Source organism: Prosopis cineraria, unplaced genomic scaffold, assembly GCF_029017545.1.
Source record: "Prosopis cineraria cultivar Desert tree isolate PC_DT_omini unplaced genomic scaffold, ASM2901754v1 PC5, whole genome shotgun sequence".
In the NCBI taxonomy this organism is placed as follows: Eukaryota; Viridiplantae; Streptophyta; class Magnoliopsida; order Fabales; family Fabaceae; genus Prosopis; species Prosopis cineraria.
Genome location: NW_026555336.1, coordinates 28,297,178 through 28,311,614, shown reverse-complemented (window position 1 = coordinate 28,311,614; position 14,437 = coordinate 28,297,178). Strand labels below are relative to the sequence as shown.

At 30.3% G+C, this 14,437-nt stretch overlaps 1 long non-coding RNA gene across 1 annotated transcript; it reads right to left on the bottom strand.

Moving 5' to 3' along the window:
• Positions 1-4,073, bottom strand: LOC129311222 (uncharacterized). Its single transcript, XR_008593260.1, has 5 exons — positions 3,201-4,073; positions 2,475-3,054; positions 1,336-1,465; positions 1,029-1,244; positions 1-118 (listed from the first exon to the last, which is right to left on the bottom strand). It is a non-coding gene; the product is annotated as an uncharacterized LOC129311222 (long non-coding RNA).
• Between the last annotated feature and the right edge of the window lie 10,364 nt (positions 4,074-14,437).

The window sequence follows — 14,437 nt, the reverse complement described above, 5'->3', positions numbered from 1 at the left end:
GTTGTGCTAAAATAACTTTCCAAACATTCTTATTACACTTTTGTATAATAATTGTCTGGTTTTATTGGCCACAGATGTTCTACCATCTTTTCTTCTTTAGGCACATCCCAACCTGGACCTCCAGATTGTAAAAGTTACACTTAGATATGCATCAGAGAGTGCATTGCCGTGAGCTCAGTGAAACTAACCAAACATATCAGTACCAAATTCATACAGTCTAAACCTTTACTACAAGGAGTTAATAATTGGGGCTTTTCCAAAGATATCATTTCTAGCACTATGTATCTTGGCTCATTCTCAAGTTATAAGCATTACAACCTAAATATGAGTTCGCTAATTCACTTGAAGTAAAGAAATAAAAAGCATCAACTATAAAAGTAAACCATGAAGACTTAACAATTGGTTCAATTGGCCAAAATTTTAGATGCAATGTAAGAAAATACTCAACAATGTTATAATATAATAAAAAGAAATATTTCACCAATATTCTCAATAGTGAGAAGCTTTTGCAAAGCGTCGATTTGTTGATCTCTCAAAATCACTACATGACTATATTCATGATCCTAATTTACACAATTAAAAGAATAAATATTAACATGTAGGCAAAGAATGGCCAATTCCTGCTTCCATGTTTTGTAGACTAAATTAATATGACCAATTGCTACACCCATATTTTTTAAAATTATTAAATCAATCAAATTCTACCACAAAATAAAGAGAAAAACTAATTCATTTAAAATTTTAGGAGTGGACATAAGAGTAGAGGGTCAACAAAACACCAATGTCAATGCCTATAATGTGGTGTTGACATGCTTTGCATTAGAGAGACAATAACTCAAGCCAATTGTAATAAGTACGAAAACACAAAAAGTCACTAAGTTTCAAGCATACAAGAGAGAGAATTTATGTAACTTCCCTTTCAATTCGATAACTAAATTTACTATATAATTATATCTAATATAACTTCAAGATTCAAACCAAAAATTTCATAGAACAATAAATTCAACACCAAGTAGTGAGAGAGTTACCTTCAGTTTTCGCCAATATAAACATCAACATTCAGCCAACAAACCATTGTTTAGGAAGGCTTTCAAGCTTTGATACGCAAGTGGACCCTTCAACCTAAAGCTTCAACCAATAAGGTGAACCATGACAATTGTAATGCAGCAGCCACAATTAATAGAGGATGGTTAATTGCCACTTTGTTAGGTGGGCCCTTTGCACCTCCAATGAGAATTTCCACACTGAATTAGCAAATGCATTTAAAAGTTAAAACTATCAAGAGTGCTTCTCAAAAACTACTACTTAGTGGAAGCAGGGAAACAAAATATTTACTTGTAGGACTCCCTAGTTGACAAAATTGTGGTCCCTTTCCTCCCAATAACACGTCCCATCTTTCCTTAGGGAACATCAAGAACCAAAGGGATTTCTCCCTTAGGAATATCTTCATCATCTATCAACTTATCTAATAAATAAGCACATGAATTCGTAATTACTAAAATAATTAACTATAAGTTGTTTATTCCAGTAACATCTATCAGCTTGCTAGAGACAACAGCTTAAATAAGAAAGCTAAAAATCATATACTTTCTGGCCTCTGTAGTTTAAATCTAGAATAAAGAGCAGACATAAGTTCAACTAAAAGAAAAACCTATTCTTGTGAACCTAGAAGAGTCATATCATAGAAAATGGATCTATGGAAGGCAAATTTTCCACCAGGAAACCGAAACCTAACCTAAATGGGATTCATGATTCGGGTCTTATTTCATGTTCAATAGCAACCCGCCAGGGAAATTTCAGCACATTAGAGTCTATAATAAATAAAAATAAAGATTACAACTTTTCCAAAAGTCAAAAACTTATTTGCCAACTACCTACTCTAAATAAACTCATACAGGTTGAGTTTCCAGGAATCGGGTGAAACATACTTGGCAATTAATTGGATAGATTCAAAATTCTTTATGTTAGAGTAATAATGGAAGGCATGCGTTGTATATAAAGCTTTATTGCAAAATTAGTGATCAATGTAATACGATATGGAAGTGAGAGTTTGAGCAAGGCTAGCAATATGAATCATTTGTATGTTACAATAAAAACAACATTGCTCCGTTCCGATAATGGAATGCAAGATACTATGCTACCACTGAAACATGCTTGTTCATTAATTAAAAAGAACCAAATGACTGTACCATATGTATTGCATTTATGAACGAATATCTCATCTCTAGATCTAGAGGAAGAAATTGCTACTCTTATCCTAACAAATCAATTTCATATTCACACAAACTCCACAAGCTACACGTGTAATGAAGTTCGCGTAAAAGACACAAACTTAGGAACAATATCTATACATCACGTATATGGATGATTAATTAATTGAGTATAAATATAAAGGATGAATCTGGTGTATTCCTCTTATAGGTCCAAATTCGAAACCTCAGACACAAAGGAACTTGTAATGGATGTTTCATTACCACAGTAAATTCTTCTTTCTCTGACAAATCAACATCGTCACAAGCTTTCCATTCGAATTTCCATACAAGATTGGCCACATAGAATTCCAAATGGAGCGGCGCTAATGCATAACCTGGACACATTCTTCTCCCAACACCATAAGGCATCATCTTTATCTCTCTACTTCTTGTAATATCAAATGTTTCACCATTATTATCATTATTTTTCTCGGTGCTCAAGAATCTCTCAGGCTTGAACTCCATTGGATTCTCCCACACCTTCTGGGTCCCACCCCACCTCTGCCACCATAAAATTCAAAGACCCATTCTTGGGCACCAAGTAATTGTTTTACACCTTGTCCTTTGACACAGCATGTGGCATTTTGCTCAGATCTTCTTCTCTCACTTCCTTGTTCTCTCTCTCAACCATTACATCTCTTGTTTCATCCACAAGCCTATGTTGAATTTGTGGGTACTTCACCAAACTTGCCAGAGTCCATTGTAATGCAGTAGCAGTTGTCTGTTCCTGTGTCTAGAAACTCTGAACATATTGAAACCATTTCACCTTGAAAACACCTTAACCATCAAATCATACCATTACCTGGTCAAAGATCATCAATGACAGTATAAAATTTAAAATGAAAAATCCCAATGCAAAATAAAATCTATATGCATCTAGAGGCAATTAGCACTATAGTTCTCCATTTGGAGATACGGTTTCAAATTATAGAACACATATATTTATACCTGGAATAGCAGGTAGAGATGGCCAGTCAGCATAATCATTTCTGTTGACACAAAAGCATCGACAACAGAGGGTACCACGAACTATAAGACACCATAGAGACCGCCCATTTAATTTCTCCATCATCCGATGACAAATGTAGAGAAGAAAGCAAACATCATTAGCAGCTGTACGGACCATTATTTCAAATAATGGTCTGTTTGTCCAAACTTGGGGTCCTGACAACATTAAGAAACAATATACATAGAGAGTAAATGATTCATAAAATAAAGCAAAAAATACAAGTCTTACCTTGTATTGGATATAAAGCCTGGGAACAGGGTGGTCGAAATTTATCACAAAATGAAGCAACGCCAATCATAAACACACCGACTGCCGAGCGGCAAGGAAACTGGGAGAAGGCAGAAGGCGTCGAATGTAGAAGGAACTTCAAGAGCGGCGGAAGATCAAACATAGATCTGTCAAAGTGAAGGGTGAGCAGCTGCAGAGGCTTTTCTGTCGTCACCGTTGTCATCCGAGGAATTTTGACAATGGGTGGTTCCTTGTTCTTCTTCTTCTTCAGTCAAATGCCATGGTGAAGAGCTTGATCCCACTAAGCGATTATGGACTCGTCTTACGATAGAGGAAGAAGATTGTAATTCGAGGAATTTTGATAATGGATAGTTGCAGAGTTTGATGCTAGCCTGGGTCCAATCCACATAGAGCTCGGCGCTAGAGTTGATGCCAATGGCTTGAGTGAGGAGGTCAACGGCAAGCTCATAGTACTCATTGACAAAAGCCTCTTTTGGCTTTGGCCTCAAGATCGGAAGCCATGGAAGGCCAAGCGTCGGCGGAGAAGAAGTGGAAAGAAAACCAGAGGGACACCCCACCACAACTCAAACGGCACCCCTCACTTGGCATTAAAAAAAAAACAAAAAAAGGCGCCCAGACGTGCATTCAAATTTCTCCCGTGGTAACACGAACTGCCAACACCCGGGCAAGAGAAATTTTGAAGAAAAAAGAAAAAAGGAAAAAAAAAAAATTTGAAAGCACGCCAACTCACTTGGAAAGGAAACAAACGCGCAAGAGACTACTGTTCAATTACTGTTCACTTGAACTTCCCAAACAGGGTATTTGAAGATCTCTTGTTTTTTTTCCCCCTATTTTACTTTCGAACCACTGCACTTTTGCTTTCTTTTTCTTTTTTACTGAAAAAATATATTTATAATTAAAATAAGATTACATCAATAATATATAACCTACTGAATCACTTTCATCATCTATCATTTTTTATAATAAAAGTGAAAAAAGATCAAAGATATAAAAATTAATATCTAATCTATAAGGCATCTTAATAAAATAATTAATATAAATATTAGAATATTTATTAACATAATAAATGAGTATGTTTTAATTTTGGTGAAATAAAAAATGAATATCCTCTCTCTCGTCTTGAAAGGGACTCTTTTCTTTTAATATATTGATTCTTTTTATTAAGAAAAAAAGATAAATACCGAAACAAAATTTGTGTTTCAGATGGTTTGGTTTATACGCGCCCCTGAAAATCCTGATGATGTATCGGTGAACTGAAAGCGAAACTTTGTCCATTGAACGTTTTGCTTTGTTTAATTGTGCGGAGGAAGGCTGTCTTGTGGGCCATAATTCAATTAATATAAAATAAATTTAATAAAATGACAATCAGGGACCTTGTCATTAATTAATGATAATTGAAAATCTTAAAATATTTAAATATCAGAAACGACCATCATTTTTAATTTATAATTAAAATATTTCTATTTATCAAAATAATCAATAAAATGCCACCATGAATTTTAGAAAATTTAGTTATGAATTTAAAGGATATTACTTGTAAATTTTATGAAAAATCAATTAGAATTGATAGATAATTTTATGAATATATATATATATATATATTATTGCTTGTAAATTTAAGCACGAATTTATAGAAAGTAAATTGGGAATAGATATTTAAAATTTGAGAAGGTCCCTTAATTATTGATTTATAATATAACTATTTATATTCATTTACAATTTAGGAATATATATTTACAAGTAACATTTCTTAAATTTATAATTAATTATCCTAGAATCACAAGTAATGTATAAATTTATACAACTATTTATTTATTTCACAACTGAATTTTCATAAATTCATTATTAACTTTCATAAAATTTATAAGTGATTATTCTTAAATTTATAAGTGACAATGCATAAATTCATAAACTAGCTATTCATTCACAATTGTTTTAAGCCTAAATTCATTCACAATTGACTGTTCATTGATTCAAATGTAAGATTACTTAAATTCATGAGCCACATTTCATTAGTTATTTTAATAATTTTTTTAACTTTGAACAAAGATCATGGTCCTTCCATGACATTTAGATAATTTGATATCTTTAATTGTCATTAATATTATTATGAGGTCTATAATTGTTATTTTTTCATAAATTTAATTAATTTCATGCTTATTAATATATAATAATTATATTCTTATTTCACCAAAAAAATAATTATATTTTTAAAATAGTTAAAAAATTATGTAACTTCTAATATTACATGTCTTCGTAATTAATAATCATATTAAATTGTTGGTAAGGAATTCAAACAATAATAAATAAAAATTGAAATAATTAAAAATTAATTACTCTAATTTATTCTTATGTTACAAAGAAAAAAAATTCAAAATTTGTTTTATATCAAGGAGTGGAAGAAATAAATAATATGATAAAATGAATCTTTCGATATTGTAAGTTTGTCATTGTTATTGTTTATCAATAGTTGAATAAGCAGTCATCATCATCATCATATATATATATACACACACACACACGCACATTGAATGAGAATGTGGCAACCAAATAATAAATGTGAAGGACCAAAGTGGCGACAAATCATTTATTGCTTTTAGTTCTTATATATTAAAAAAATAATTGTAGAATAAATGCAGAATAAAATGACAAGTTATATAATATAATGTAATGTAAAGGGTAACCAATAATAAAATAATGTGTGTGATGATAAAATAAGTTATTGTTCATATTGTTAATGTGCATGAGGAAACAAATATACTTACCTCGCATATCAAATCTATTATTAATATAGCAAAGTCTTGCACAACTAGAAAATACAAAATCTATAACTAATTAGTAAAATTTGTCATTAATTTTGGAGTGAGTAACAGATTGTTTGTCACTAATTTTCATTAAAAATATGACATCATTAATTTAGTGATAAGAATGAATCTGTCACTAATTTATGATGAAAAAATATCACCAATTAGTTAGTAAACTTTTGTTATTAATTTATTTTATAATTAATTTTTTTCTTCCAATCATTACTATGTCATCTCTTAAGTACAAATCACTTGCTACCTGTGTAACACCCCAACTTTACTAATTAAAAAAAATTAATCAAATATCATGAAAATAAAAATCTAAACTAATAAAAAAAATTACCATGATATAAAGATTTAAAATCAATTCTTATTTATTTTGAAAAGATGATCACGATAGAAAAGAGCTAATCTATATTTTAGGAAACTACCATGGTTATTAAAATTTTATATACTAAATAGATATTTAAAATCTAGCATTAGTAAAAATAATTAAACTAGTTAAAAAGGCTTTGAAGATTATAAAAGTTTGCACTTACTATTTAAAATCATAAATAACATTCTATCATGGTAGATAGAAAGGAACAAAAAAATAAATATTTCATTAAACAAAAGTCTGGATACTCAAATGTTTACTTCAATAATTGTCTCGATACTTAGAATTTTATATTAAAATATTTACTCTAAATAGATACATTAAGCAACTTTTATGGCTTTAGATATCAACTAACAATGCCATTTCCCGTTATCAATAAATAAAAGTCAATTTCAAAACTCAACTCAAATGATAAATGAATCTTATACTGACAAATGATTATTCTACAAATTAAAATGAGACTTAAAACTTACTTAAACTAAGCTCCAAGATTCTAGACGCTTCCTTTTTACTCTATTAAGCTTATCTAAAGTGTTAAAGAGAAGGGTGAGTACTAACATCTTAGTAATCCAGAGTTTAACCATATATGCGCAAACTACAACCGCATAATTATACAACCAACATATAAGTGAGTGCATAAGAATTATTCAATTATAATATAAGAATTTAATAGGATATAACTCATAACATGTCAATATGTAATACCAATAATCTCCCTTATTACTCCATCCATCCCTATTCCGTTGATTAGAACCATAAACTTAAATACACTCTAACCCATATATTGAATTGATCAAGTTTCTCTAGTGTTTGAGATAAACCCAGCTAAAGGTACAACGCTTGAGTCAGACTATGGCTCTCCTCCTTGAAAAACCTCAACCAAGAAGTGTCATTGTTCCACATTCATTGTTCCACATTCCTCCTTTACAAACTGTTAGGTAAGCATTGAGGAATAGGGCTTTGAAGAAAGCCAATCATTGTGCGCACAGTGAAGGCAAATCACGTGGTCACTAAATTATATATACATCAACATCATCATCTCCTCATCAACTTATCCCCCAATGCATTTTGCACATATACAACATTTACATCGTATACAAGCATGTTTGAAAAAAAATAAATAAATATCACATTCGATCAACTCAACTTACAAGCATGTTTGAAAGAAATAAACTATTTTTAAATAATATATAATTTCCATCAAACAAACATTATTAATCTGCATTCACAAGCATTCTTAAAAAGAAACACCAATAATAATATATAACTAAGCTACAAGCATGCTTGACAAGATTCGAGTAATATATAGATTTCTCACAATTAAATTTATAATTATACACATTGTTGTCAAACAGAAAGCTTGCATGCATACAAAAAGATCCCAAGTTACTTGTTCTCTTTGAGCTAACAAGTAATCTCACAATAAAAATTCAAGCAAATAAAAACTCTTAGTGAGATTCTACGGAAATCACATACATACAAAAATATTAAAATACAATTTAAAGTTACTAAATATTATTATTTTGAGGTGACTTTAAAATTACTCTAGGACCTTAAAACTATTCTAAAGGACTTCAAAATTTCTCCTTTTTTTAAGACCTATGTCCCTTTATAATTTAATTAATTTGTTAGATTAGTTTGAGCTCATGTTAAACTTTAATTATATAAATTTTTCAAATTAAATATTTAAGTTTTAATCTATATTTTTATTATCTAAAATAGATATAATGTTATACGATGCCTTTATAATAGTATCGCGTGACTAGGAAAGTCATAAAGGAAGTTAACATTATTATATTATGTATGTATATAATATATGTATATAAGGTGAAAATTATTCAAAAGAAAAGGACGAATGAGGAAGAAGGACTATTATTACATATGTATATAACTTAAAGGCTAGAGTAAAGAAAAGAACAAACAATAAGGAAGGACTTGACCAACCTTATTCACCATATATATGTATAAGACACATGAGGAGAAAACCGAAAGAGATGGGAGGAAAGACAGAGAAGGATGCCCACGAGAGCTCTTGAATAAAACTAAATAAATATAAAGATAGAGTTTTCACTAAATGTATAAATTTAAATTTATAGTAATTTTTTTCATTATTGTTATTATTTAAATACATATATCTTTAAAGATAATTCAAGATGATCTAATATATAATAAAACTTAACAAAACTATTTGACTACTATTATTTAAATTACTTTTTTTAAGTTAGTTTCAAACATTTTTTAAAATTAAATATTTTAATTTTTGTCTATATTTATTTTATTGTATATACACATATACTTCAACTATTTTAGGCCCAAAACGTAATTCTATTACCCTCTAAAGTGTCTAATAATAATTTAGGGCCAAATAAAATTTAGATATTACAACCCGCCACATCATTGTCATGTTAGCAATACTTGTTTTAATTTTCTTTATTTTTTTACATCGTCTTAACTTGAAATCAAGGCCTCTTCCTTCTCGTAGGTACCTTTTTGTCAATTGAGATGCCTTTTTATCTTAATATGCAAAATTTATTTCTTGTGCGTGCATGTATGCATGCATTGAACATATATATTTAACTTAATATATTTCATGTATTATCATATAAATATGGATATGAGTTTTCAATACAATTCGGAGATACAGAAAATTATCAAAATTTTAAAATACAGGTATGAAAATATTTATAATGTATATTTCAATATTTTCATAATATAAGCATAGGTATTTTGATTTTTAAACAAGAATTTTTAAAATAATAAAAGGATATTTATGACAATCAATTAAAATATTAAGTATTTTTTAAGTTTTTAAGTGATATAGTAAAAAATTATTAGAAAAAAATCATATCTCAAATGTTAGAATATGAGATATGTATAAAAAAATATCTTATAAATATCATATTGAATATGAATATGTTTATTTTTTTAAAATATCCGTGCTTCACAGGGCACCATTACTCTCTCTCAGCAGCCCACCACGCATGGCCATACCCGTGCCACCCTTCATAGCTCCATCAAAATTAAGTTTTGACCCAGCCAAGAGGAGGTTGTATCCAACAAACATCCACCTCAACCTTCTTCCTGTTTAAAACAGCACCACTACAAACCAAATTATCCCAACTCCCATACATATCTCATAATGACTCTGACAGCGTCATTTGGTAAATCAAAACCCTCCTCAAATGACATTTTATTTCTCCAAGTCCATTGCCACCAACATGTGACAACGAAAAGCCTGCTCCAATCACCCTTACCAACAAGGTTAGCAATCAGCGTGGGAATAAATATATATTAAAATATCCCGTGCAATGCGTGGGAATAAATCTAAAATTCAAAGTTAAACATAATAACGAAAAGGCCATCTTAAGGAATCAGAACTTGGGTATGCAATTGTTGGCCCAAAAAAAAAGAACTTGGGTATGCAATTTAATGTGGGCCTGGGTTCCAAGTATGACATGCTAATTCTAATCCTTTTTCCATTTTGAATCTGGTGGACCAAGAGGGACCCACGATTGACAATGGAGAGGAGATGAGCATGGTGACAAAAATAAACAAAACAGGACCATTATGTTAAAACCTCATAATGTGGGCCATATGGTGGAAGTGGACCGTGGAAAGAAGCCTAGTAGCGGGCTTCAAAATGGCGACTTCATGCACGAAGATCAAAACTCGAATCTGGGCATTGCTACCATTACGGATTTGACGGTGCAAGGTGACATTTCGATGAACTTGGATGATAGCTTAGTGATTATACTTCCAGACGAGCAATCTAATGAAGGTGAGAACGAATGCTTGGAGAATCAAAGGCCTTCATCTCTTGAGGGGCAAGCACTCCTCTCTGACAATGTTTCCCAAAGAATCACATGATATGGAATTCGCGTGGTGCAGAGGCGAAGTCATTTCCAAACCTTTTGCGTGACGTTAAAAAAACACTAATCTGGACTTCTTGGCTTATTGTTCAGACTCGGGCTACTCATCAAAAAGCTTCTGAGGTAATTAAAAAACTGGGCTTCCCTTCTTTTGAATTTGTTGATGTGGAGCAAATTTTTGGCACTGTTAGGGGTGTTGAAATCAAGTATTAGCGGGAGCATTTGATTCTTTCGACCTTAATTTGGGAAAAATGTTTCGGGAAGTTTGAAGTGGTCAAGAAGCACCGCCAATACATGACATGATAATTTTTGCCCTCCGCATTGAGCAGTGGCATATGACAACAGTGAATGCTAGTCCTAATCGAATGGCTATAAGACAACTATGGAATGAGTTACGGCACCAATCTTAAGGCCAATGATTATTCCTGCAAGTATATGAGATCACAATAATATATTCTCTACAATATTTTAGGTGTCGAACTGACAAAAAAATTATATTTTTATTAATTTAAATAATTAATGGTTTCAACAAAATAAATGAAATGAATTATTTGATGAGAAAATAAATAATAAAAATAAAACAAAAAAAATAATAGTGAAAATACAATTACTTGAAGTATTGAAGTTTGGTTTTACCTTATAAGTTATTAGTTTTTACTATTTGAGTTGATTCTTTAATCAATTATAGTGACAACCATTTCTAAAATGTTCTATTATTCTTTTAAATTATTAGTCTCTTTTTAATTAGCATTAAATTTATTCTCACAATACCCAAACAATTGACTAAATCATAAAGCTATAGTCCAAGTCACTACAAATTTTTAAAACTGTTTCTAACCTAGTTATTTATATTTATTTTTCTAGATCTAGATTTTCTCTTTACCTCCTAATCTATCAAGATTACTCATAAATTTAATTAAGGGAGAATGACAAGTAAAGATCTTGTAAGAACATTAATGTCAAATTAGAAGCTTTAGTATTGAAATATAGTAGAAAGAGTACTGAAATTTGGGAATGCTAATGTTAAAAAATCCTAATTTGATATTAATGTTTTTATAAGGTCATTATTTGTCATTCTTCCAAAATGAGAGCTAGTCATAAGAGAGAAGCATGAGTGAATTTGACTAGAAATTAAAGAAGAAATATTTACTTTAATTATTAATACTCCCTTACATTAAGAGAGAAGGTATTCAATTACTTATATGAGTATTTCAAGAATTCTCTCTAAAATATTTAAAATTTATAAAAATATTTTAAAGGTTGAGAGTGAGAATCTTCCATGTGTATGTGATAATTGGTTCCTGCACAGTTGATATATATATATATATATATAATTTGTTTTGATTTGCACAAATCTGCTCTTCCTCATATGGGTGCATATATTTTTCTCTTTTTCTATTCTTTTCTTCAATTTGATTTATTATTTTATTCTGCAAAATATAAAAACAAAAAGATATGAGTAGATTTTGTAACAAAATTCTTTCTTACTTTATAATTAAATGATAAGAGGAAAATATATAAATACTAATTAAATGGATATAAAATCTTAATAAATTTAATCAAATATAAACCAAAACCTAATTTCATTATAAAATATATATTTATTAAATTCACCCATATTTAACTCGTTACTTATCCTCAAGTAATAAATATATTTTTTAAATTCTTAATTAGAGCAATCGTACATACCTTTCTTATTCAAGGTAGACTATCACCAAAGAACACCCATGAAAAAAGATAGAAAAATAAGTGGCCACCCAATCATCAATTCGCAATCATCACGAGGCATCTAGCGCGCGCGCATTGCGTTAACTCAAATAACCAAGTGATAGAATGAAAAATTATTACGCTTATTTATAATTTCATCATACTCCAATTAAGCACTGTAGGACCCACTTTTTTTTTGGCACAATAAGGATCATTTATTGCACCTTCCCTTTTAATTTTTTTTTCCTTTTATTGTAGAGAGTACTATTTTTTTCTATTTTTTTTCATTCTTGAGCCAGTATATTTGACTCTTTTAACATGAACCTTCATATTAGTGATATAAAGGTTCAGTTACTCAAATTTCAATAACTTAATTGGCACCAAGAGGCTACTAGCACACTCATAGTTCTTATTTTATCATTTGACATGAAGATCAACATTATTGATTAAGACTGTAAGATCATCAAATTTTAAAATTTAATTGAAAGTATTAACAAGGGCAAAATGGTAAAATTGGATCATTTTTGAATTAATGGTGTTTTCAAACCACTAATGAAAATATTAAACTTTTAAACAACTTTAGAAGTGAGCTAGGGTGAAATTTAGGTCAATCAAGCCTGAGGGCAAGGCCCAAATTTCACTCAGGCTTTTTTAAGTACCATTATATATGGCTTGAGTGCTAAGCGACAGAGGCACAATGTGTTATAGTGGATAGGATGGATTTTTGTTAAATCTGTCATGAGTTCAAATGAGAAATAGAGAGGGAAAGGAGAAAAAAATACAAGAGGTGATGGAGAGGGAGCATTTGGCTAATAAGGCTTCATCATTTGGCTACTTGGGGGGCAATCTACATTAGAACAATACTTGGGTAACCTTCCTATTTACTCTCTTCCTCTCTACAAATTTGTAGTGAGTTTGGGTTGAGTTGAGTTCTTTTTTCACCTCTCCTTAGGTTTTAATCAAACTCATTATATTCTTTGGGTCTATGGAGAGCTAATTTAAGTTTGTACACTTAAGGTTAATAATTTTATAGTGATTGGGAATTTTAAGCTAGGGTTTGGACGAACCTTAGGCTTGAATTTGCATTTTGAGAGCAATGTAGATGGAGATTTAGTGTTATTTAAGTTTACAAATGTTAAATAGGATTAATGAAATATATTGAGAGTGTTGTATGTGTTAAAGAGGAAATTTGTGTAATGTGAGTATTCAAAATTTAGGCTGAAATGGTGTTTATTAGAGTTAAAAATTAATTATTATTAATATTTAATCTTGTAGATTAAATATTAATTGGACCCTATTGAGTTAAGGGAGGCTAAAAGAGTTGTTGAGTTGCCACGATAACCCTTTTTATGACAAAAAGGTTAAGGTAACTGGATAATCTAATCCTTCTACTTATATGTTTGGATGGCTATGGGATTATGAAAATTATATATATGCTATTACTTTAAATTAATATTATATTAATGTATATATTTATTATGATTTGAAAATTTATGTAAAGTGAAATACGAGTATGTGTGTGTGTGCATATATATATGTTTGAAAGATTATTTTTATGTCAAAGTCATATGTAAATATGCTTGCGAAGTTGTTTGTGAACTGATATGCTAATGAATGAATTGGAGTTAATTAATATGTAAATGTGGTAGGTTGAATTGAATTGTATGTGCATAATCATTATGAGAGCGTGAGACTTCATCTTAAGGCTATGGTGTAGTTTGGAAATCCATATAGTACATACTAGCACTTTGAAGGCTTTGGTGCTAAGTTATGCTCATTTGAAAGTCTTAGTACTATATGTGGGATAGATTGGGCATGTGACACTCCTGATATTCGAGAGAGGGGAAATATGTGGTTTGAAAATGAGTAAAGGCATCTTTGGTTGGGGCTGCCTCCCATGATTGGCAAGTTTTAGTCAATTCAGTCACGTGAACTTAGTGCTATTGAGTTGTTAGCTCACATATTTAGTTGGAGGAAATAAGAAAGATATAAGGGTGTGTGTTAATCATGTATTTGCTTTGGATGAATATATGTATTCATATGATTATAGTAATTGAATGACTTGTTTTATTTAGCCACTTCTCATGCTCATGAATTGTTCTAGCACATTTATAGATAGATTAGATTATTTAGTTATCGAGACATTATTTTCACCTCGTGGTTATATTTTA